The 8,854-nt window shown below is 36.6% G+C and overlaps 1 long non-coding RNA gene across 2 annotated transcripts in view; it reads right to left on the reverse strand.

The window, feature by feature from the left end:
- Nucleotides 1-2,607: 2,607 nt before the first annotated feature.
- Nucleotides 2,608-8,854, reverse strand: part of LOC108529279 (uncharacterized) — a 29,179-nt gene continuing 22,932 nt past the window's right edge. The window contains exon 4 of one of the 2 annotated variants that reach the window (XR_001885464.1): nucleotides 2,608-3,348. This is a non-coding gene — a long non-coding RNA (uncharacterized LOC108529279). Of the gene's footprint in view, nucleotides 3,375-8,854 lie in introns of both variants that reach the window. The other variant, XR_001885465.1, reaches the window with a different exon arrangement.

The raw sequence follows: 8,854 nt of genomic DNA on the forward strand, positions 1-8,854 counted from the left end.
TGACAGACTGGATTAAGAAAATGTGGCACATATACACCATGGAATACTATGCAGCCATAAAAAAGGATGAGTTCGTGTCCTTTGTAGGGACATGGATGCAGCTGGAAACCGTCATTCACAGCAAACTATCGCAAGAACAGAAAACCAAATACCGCGTGTTCTCACTCATAGGTGGGAATTGAACAATGAGATCACTTGGACACAGGAAGGGGAACATCACACACTGGGGCCTATTGTGGGGAGGTGGGAGGGGGGAGGGATAGCATTAGGAGATATACCTAATGTAAATGACGAGTTAATGGGTGCGGCACACCAACATGTCACATATATACATATGTAACAAACCAGCACATTGTGCACATGTATCCTAGAACTTAAAGTATAATTTAAAAAAAGAATTATATGCAAATGTTCATAGAATCTTTACTCATAGTAACCCCAAATTGTAAATAATTGGATTATTTATCAACAGAAAAATATATAAACAGTAATATTACCATATAATGGAATACAGCTGTACAAGGAAGGAACCGCTAATGCATGCAGCAACTTTGATAAATCTTAAGATTGTGCTGAGCAAAAGAAGCCAGACACAAGAGGGTAGAGCTGTATTATATCCTATTTATATAACATTCTAGGAAAGACATCTAGTCTAGAGGGATAGAAAGAAAGTAGACCATTCATTGCCTAAGGCTGGGGGCAGTGGTGTGTGAGGATCCACTGGTTAGAGGAATAAGGAATAAGAGGAATAAGGGAATTTTTTTCTTATGATGGAATGTTCCATATATAAATGGTGGTGGTCTTTACAGAGCTGTACAAGTTTTTAGAACCCATCAAAATATACTAAAAATTTGTCTACTTTGCATAAAGTATACCTCTATACAGTTAACTTTTAAAATAATAAAAGTGAGTTTAGGGTCCCCTGTATGTTATGAGACCCAGCAGATTCTCAATTTACTAAATGGCTTATTGACGTCACTAGAGTGTTCATTCCCTTTCTTCCCATATGGTTGTGACCTTGGATAGTCAGTTGTCCTTTAATATGTCTCAGTCTCTTCATCACCATAATGATGGTAATTACCTACAATCCTTTCTGAAAGAATTTTCTGAGTCAATCTGTGTCCATTCCTTAATACTTGGCACAGAATAAGTGAGCAATAGGTAATAATTATCACCATTATATATTTTACCAGTATTAAAAATCAAAATAAAGGCCTTTGTTCCTTACAAGAGCCTCAAGAAGGATTGTAACTCATAAAAAGATACATTAGGCCTAAAGGAGATACAGCCGTGATGTGATGGGGGTGTGTGAGTTCCTCGTACTATAGTAACATCAATTTTTCTATAACTCTCTGATGACACCGTTTCCGAAAATTTTTAAAGCTGAGTCTTTTATTCTCCTGTCGACTGGCTGACATGACTTAACCCAGTTTGTAAGTGTTGAGTTCCCAATAAATTGCTTTTCCACAAAAAGCTACTGCATGACTTCATGCACGCCCAGCCTTTCTCTCCTGGAAGTTTTAAGAATCCAGAACTAAGCTGGAGTACTGTCAACCTTGGGTATTTTTTGTTACACTCCAGGATAGAAGTTACACACCAGATGTATAAATACTCTAGAGAAAAAGCATTTCAGGTATTGAAGGATAGCACACACCCACCCGTTTGCTTTTTTCAGCATATAATGGCCACTCTTGCCCTGAGTTCTGTTTCCCTGCTACACTGGAGGTGATTTCAGTTGTGTCCCATGATGCATTTTACACAGGAACTGCATTCTGAGTTATCTAGGCAGTAGAATCACATCACAACAACTTATAAAATAAAAGAGGATTCAGAGACTGGCAGTTGAGTTGGCCCTCATCAGCTGTGGTTTGAATGTGTCCCCCCAACGTTCATGTGTTGGAAACTTAATTCCTAATGCAACAGTGTTCAGATGTGGAACCTTTAAGAGAGGATTAGGTCATGAGTGCTCTGCCATCATGAATGGATTATTTTCTCTATCACATGAGTGGGTTCATTATCAAGACGGTGACTTTGTTATAAAAGCAGTTCAGCCCTCTCATGATCTCTTATGGGCACTGTCTCACATGTGATGCCTTCTGCCATGTTATGATGTAGCAAGAAGTCTCTCACCGCATGTGGCCCCTTGATCTTGGATGTTCCAGCCTCTAAAAGTGTGTGTGTGTGTGTGTGTATGTGTGTGTGTTTTTTTTAAATAAGCTTTTATTCTTTATAAGCTACCCAGTTTCTGGTGTTCTGTTAAAACAACACAAAATGGACTAAAACCGCATTCTTCACACGTCAGGACCTGAAAAAATAACCACCATCATTTCAAGTAGTAAAGGGAACCTGCCAGTGTGTAGAGTTCATGGGGGCATGACTTGGGCCAGGTCTTGAGAACTCATCTTCTGGGTTAGTGTAGAATTTTAACAAGGATTCTGAGAGGAGACTGAACGCAATTCATAGAGGCCATTTCATATTCCTCAGGGAAACATTTTTATCAGTAATATGGATATAGTACTAGTGAGGTGAGGTGAAGTTGAGCAGAGTGATGAGACATAGGCAATATTTCATTTGGTAGTATAATTTTTTATATCAAAATTACTGGAACTGGACAGCAGACAGACAATAGTCACAACGTATAGGAAAACAAATATTGAGGTTTATATATAAGTATGCAACAAAAGCCATTAAGTTGCCAACAGTTTAAACTGTCAAACCTTTTTCCTTCACTAATACTTTATATATAAATCTTTTTAATGGAAAGTGGGGGGGCTCAGCCTGTTATTTTCCATTTGCATCATATGCTTTGGTAACATCCTTGGAAAAAGCAAAATTGAGTGTTCTCATCACCATAAGAGGATGAATAATGTGTGATGCTGGGACTGCAGGCCAAGTGCTTGTCTTCCAGAAGCACCATGTCAGCCACAGGTCCTGGGCAAGATGGTAACTGCTTGACACGGAGAGCATAAAGATTGATGTCTTCAAACCAACCAACCAGGTAGCCAGCAAAGCCTCAATAGCCAGGATCTAAAGAAGCGGATCAGATTACAGTGTTTGAGCAACTTCCTGAACCCGTATCTGGAAAGGGCTCTTGAGGCTCCTAGGATTTCTGGTACCACCTGGTTTCTTGGAGACAGTCCAGGACAGGGAAGGATGTGGCATCTAGGTGACCCCTCAGGGGGCTCCATCTTGCAGGTGGTTGTGGTAGTCAGGGACTTGCAGTGGCCTGAGATCATGGCAGGTGCTTCTGCTGGTGGGCTTGTTACACCACTGAAGTTGCTAAGTAGTGCTTCTCAGCACCTGCCTTCCCTTCTGTGTTGTCTCCAAGAGCAAAAGTGGCCTCAGTGCCTGAAAGAGAGTAAAAGTGACTGCAGCTGCAGACACGAAGTATGACTTTAGCTCTGGATCACATCCAATTGTACCCTGCATTAAGCTCAGGCATGTCACACCTGGTCTATAGAGGCTGGTTAAACAAAGGAGTCAGCAAATGACATTTCCAATGAACACACTGCTAATTTGTTTTTATATTATTCTATTTTTTTTCTTGAAAGAAATGAATACAAGTTTTTAAATTAAGTACAGCTTAGCCAGACTCTTCGGCATGTTTTCCAATCTTTTGTATTATTTAGCTTTAAATTTCCCCTTACTACTTTTCTGCATCCCATGAGTGTTTATAATTTTTTTCATCTTCATTTGTTTTTTTGTTAGTTTGTTTGTTTGTTTGAGACAGGGTCTTGTCTCTTGTCTTGTCACCCAGGCTGGAGTGCGGTGGTACAATCACAGCTCATTGCAGCCTTGACCTCTTGGGCTCAAGTGATCCTCCCACCTCAGCCTCACGAGTAGCTGGAACTACAGATGTGCGCCACAGTGCCTGGCTCATTTTTGTATTTTTTGTGGAGACTGGGACTCTCTCTGTTTCCTAGGCTGGTATTGAACTCCTGTGCTCAAGCAATCCTCCTGCCTCAGCCTCCCAACATACTGGGATTACAGGCATGAGCTACTACACCCGGCCTATTTGTCTCTTAAGTATTTTCTATTTTCCCTTGTAATTTCATCTTCGACCTGTTTCTTGCTTAAGGACATGCTGTTTTAATTTCCACAAATTTGTGAATATTCCCATTTTTCTTCTGTTAGTCACTTCTAACTTGTATTAGAAGAGGTTTTGTATGATATATATATTTTTTCAATCTATTGAGGCTTAATTTGGGTACTAATTTAGTCCATCTGGGAGAATATCCCATGTGCACTTGAGATTAATATGTATTCTGTTACGGTTGGATACAGTGTTCTGTATATGTCAGCTCTAATTGGCTTATCATGATGTTCAGGTCCTCCCTTATTTATCTTCTGTCTGCTTGTATTATTCATCACTCACAATAAGGTACTAAAGTCTCCAACTATTATTATACAACTGTATTTCTCCCTTCAATTCTGTCCATTTTTGCTTTATATATTTGGGTGGTTTGTTATTAGGTATATAAATGTTTATAATTTTTATATCATCTTGTTCTATTGAATCTTTTTATTAATATATAATCTTTGTCTCATGTAAATGTCTGATTTAAACTTTATTTTGTGTGATAATATTACTTGCTATCTTTCAGTTACCACTTGCATAAAATATCTTTTTCTATCCTCTCACTTTCAACCAATTTGTGACTTTGAAGCTAACGTGAGTTTCTCATAGAGTTGGATCTTGTTTAATCCATTCTGTGAGTCTCTTGATTGGAGGGTTTGATACATTTATATTTAAAGTAACTACAAATAGGCAGGCGCAGTGGCTTACACCTGTAATCCTAACACTTTGGGAGGCCAAGGCAGGGACTTGAGGTCAGGAGTTCGAGACTAGCCTGGCCAACATGGTGAAACCCCATCTCTACTCAAAGTACAAAAATTAGGCAGACATGGTGGTGGGCACCTATAATCCCAGCTACTCAGGCTGAGGCAGGAGAATTGCTTGAACCCAGGAGGCAGAGGTTGCGGTGAGCTGAGATTGCACCATTGCATTCCAGCCTGAGTGACAGAGTGAGACTTTATCTCAAAAATAATAATAAATAATAAAGTGATTACTAATAAAGAGAAACTTCTATTATTTTGGTACTTGTTCTCTATATACCTTAGAGCTTTTTGTTCCCCATTTCCTGCAGTAGTCATCTTGTGGGTTAATTTTTTTGAAGTGAGACATTTAAATTCCCTTCTCATTCCCTTTGTGGACATTCTCTACCTACTTTCTGGTTATCATGGGCATTACAATTACCTTCCTAAGCTTATAACAGTCTAATTTATAGAATGTTATAAATTAACATACACACAAAACAGCTTAACAACATACAAAAAACCTTCTCCTATAAAGCTTTATTTCCACTACTTTTCAGTTGTTGCTGTCACAAAATTACATATTTATGGATTTTGTATCTAAAAACACTAGTAATTTTTTTAACATTAGTCTCATAAAAGTCATGTAGAAAACAAAGAGTTACAAACCAAAGTTATAGTAACACTTTTATGATTGTCTGTATATTTCCCTTTTTCAGAGATCTTTATTTCTTCATATGGCTTTGAGTTAACTATGTTTCATTTAAGCCTGAAAGACTCCTTTTAGCATTTCTTACAGGGAGGCATATTTGTAATAAATGCTTCTAGCTTTTGTTTATTTACGTGTGTGTATATATATGATACAGAACCTGGTTTTTTATATACAGTGAAATGTGTACTACAGTCAAGCAAATTAAAAGACCCATCATCTTACATACTCTCTTTTTGTGGAAATAGCACCTAAAATATACTCTGTTAGCAAAAATTCCAAATACATTACATATTATTGACTGTATTCCTCATGCTGTACCTTACATGTCTAGACTTACTCTACATATCTGCAAACTTGATATCCTTTGACTCAAATCCTCTCATTTGCTCCTCACTCCTATTAACCCCCTGGTAACCACCATTTTATTCTCTGTCTCTATTCAACTTTTTTTTTTACATTCTACATATGAGTGAGATCATGCTGTATTTTTCTTTCTGTATGTGGCTCATATCACTTAGCATAATGTTCTCCAGGTTCATTCATGTGTGGCAATTGACAGCATCATTTTTAAGGCTAATATTCCATTGTATGTATGTGTATACACATCCCACAGTTTATCCATTTACCCATTGACATTTGGATTGTTTATATTATGGCTATTGTGAATAATGCTGCATTGAGCGTTGGTGTGCAGATATCTCTACAAAGTGCTGATTTAGTGTCCTTCAGGTATATACCAAGCAGAGGGATTTCTGGGTCAAATGGTAATTATATTTTTAATTTTTAACGAAACTTCCATACTGTTTTCTGTAATGGCTACCCTAGTTTTCATTCCCACTAACAGTACACAAAAGTTCCCTTTTATCTATACCCTCATCAACACTAGCTATCTCTTGTCTTTGTTTTATTATAACCATTCTAACAGGTGTGAGGTGATATCTTATTGGGGTTTTGATTTGCATTTCCCTGATGATTACGGATGTGGAGCACATTTTTGTATCCTTGTTAGCCATTTGTATGTCTTTAGAGAAATGTCTATTCAGGTCCTTTGCCCCATTTTTAATTGGGTTATGTTTTCATTTTGAGTTTGCAAGTTCTTTATATATTTTGAATACTGACCCCTTATCAAATGTATGGTTTGCAATTTTTTTTTTTTTTTTTTTTTTTTTTTGGAGTCTGTAGGTTACCTTTTATTTTGCTGGGGTTTTTTTGTTTTGTTTTGGGGTGTTTTTTGTTTTTTGTTTTGTTTGCTTGTTTTGGCTATGCAGAAGCTTGAGCTTATTTTGCTTTTATAGACTGAGCTTTTGGTGTGATGTCCAAGGAAAAATTTCCAGGGCCATTATCAAGAATCTTTCCCCCATTGTTTTCTTCTGGGACTTTTATGGTTTCAGGCATCCCATTTAGGTCTTTTATCCATTTTGCGTTGAGTTTGTGTATGGTATATGATAAGGGTTTGATTTAATTCTTTTGCATGTGGATATCCAGGTTTCCTGTTACCATTTATTAAGGAGACTATCCTTTCCCCATTGTTTATTTCTTGGGGACTTTGTTGAAAATTAGTTGACCACATATATTTGGATTTCTTTCTGGGCTCTGTATTTTGTTCCATTGGTCAATGTTTCTGTTTTCATGTGGTTTTGATTGCAATACTTTTGCACAGAATTTGAAATCAGGAAGTATGATGCCTCCAACTTTTTCTTTCTTGGTCAGAATTTTTTTGACTATTCAGGGTCTTTCTAGCTTGCAATCATGTTCAACACATGTAAATCAATCAATGTGATACATCACAATAACGGAATGAAAGATAAAAACCACATAGTCATCTCCATTGATACAGAAAATGTATCTGACAGAGTCCAGCTTACTTTCTTAGTAAAAACTCTCAACAGTTTAGGTATAGAAGAGAAGTTGCTCAACATAATGAAGGTCATTCATGAAAAACCCAGAGCTAACATAATAATCCATGGGAAAACCTAAAATCTTTTCCACTAAGATCTGGTACAAGGATCCGTTTTCTTCTCAATTGCTGGGGTCTTTTGTGGTTCCAAAAGAATTTTAGAATTGTTTTTACTATGTCTCTGAAAAATTACATTGGAATTTTGGTAAGGATTATGTCAAAACTGTATATTGCTTTGAGTAGTATGGACACTTTAACAGTATTAATTGCTCCAACTTGGTATCCTTTGACTTACCTCCTCTTATTTGCTCCTCACCCCTCGAAACCCCCTGGTAACCACCATTTTATTCTCTGACTCTATGTATTCAACTTTTTTTTTTTTTTTTTTCATTCCACATATAAGCGAGATCATGCTGTATTTTTCTTTCTGTGTGTGGCTTATTTCACTTAGCATAATGTCTTCCAGGTTTATTCATGTGTGGCTAATGACAAGATCCTTTTTAAGCCTGAATAACATTCTATTGTATGTATGTGTACCAGGAACATAATACATCCTTCCATTTATTTGGGTGTTCAATTTCTTTTATTAATGTTTTATAGTTTTCAGTGTACAAATCTTTCGCTTTTTGGTTAAATTTATTCCTAAGTATTTTTTTTTCTTTTTTATGTGATTGTGTGTTCTCAAATTTTTTTTGGATAGGTCATTAGTGGTATACAGCAACCCATTTTTGTATGTTGATTTTATATTCTGCAACTTTACTGAATTTGTTTATTCTAACAGTTTTCTGGTGGAATCTTTGGAGTTTTCTTCATATAGGATCATGTTAACTGAAAATAGAATAATTTTACTTCTGCCTTTCTGACTTATATGCATTTTATTTATTTTTCTTGCCTGGTTGCTCTTGCTGTTACTTCTAGTACTACTTGAATACAAGTGGTGAGAGTGGGCATCTTTGGCTCATCTTAGAGGAAATCTTTCTTAAATCTTAGAGGAAAGCTATCTGTTTTCCCCCATAGATTATGATGTTGGCTATGGGCTTTTCCTAAATTTCCCTTATCATATTGAGGAAATTTCCTTTTATACTTATGTTGTTGAGAGCTTATAATCAAGAAATTATATTGAATTTTGTCACATGCTTTTTCTGCATCAATTGAGATCAAGTGGTTTTCATTTTTTATTGTTTTAATATGATGTGTCACATCGATTGATTTGCATGTCTTCAATCAGCCTTGCATGCCACAGATAAATCCCACTTGGTCATGCTGTATAATCATTTTGATCCATTGTTGAATTCAGTGTGTGAGTATTTTATTGAGAATTTTTGCGTCTATGCCCATCAGAGATACAGGCCTATAGTTTTCTTGCACTGTCTTTGGTTTCATTATCAAGGTAATGCTGGCACCATAAACATGTCTTTTTTTTTTTTTTT

Source organism: Rhinopithecus bieti, unplaced genomic scaffold (assembly GCF_001698545.2).
Source record: "Rhinopithecus bieti isolate Rb0 unplaced genomic scaffold, ASM169854v2 scaffold_6063, whole genome shotgun sequence".
Taxonomy (NCBI): domain Eukaryota; kingdom Metazoa; phylum Chordata; class Mammalia; order Primates; family Cercopithecidae; genus Rhinopithecus; species Rhinopithecus bieti.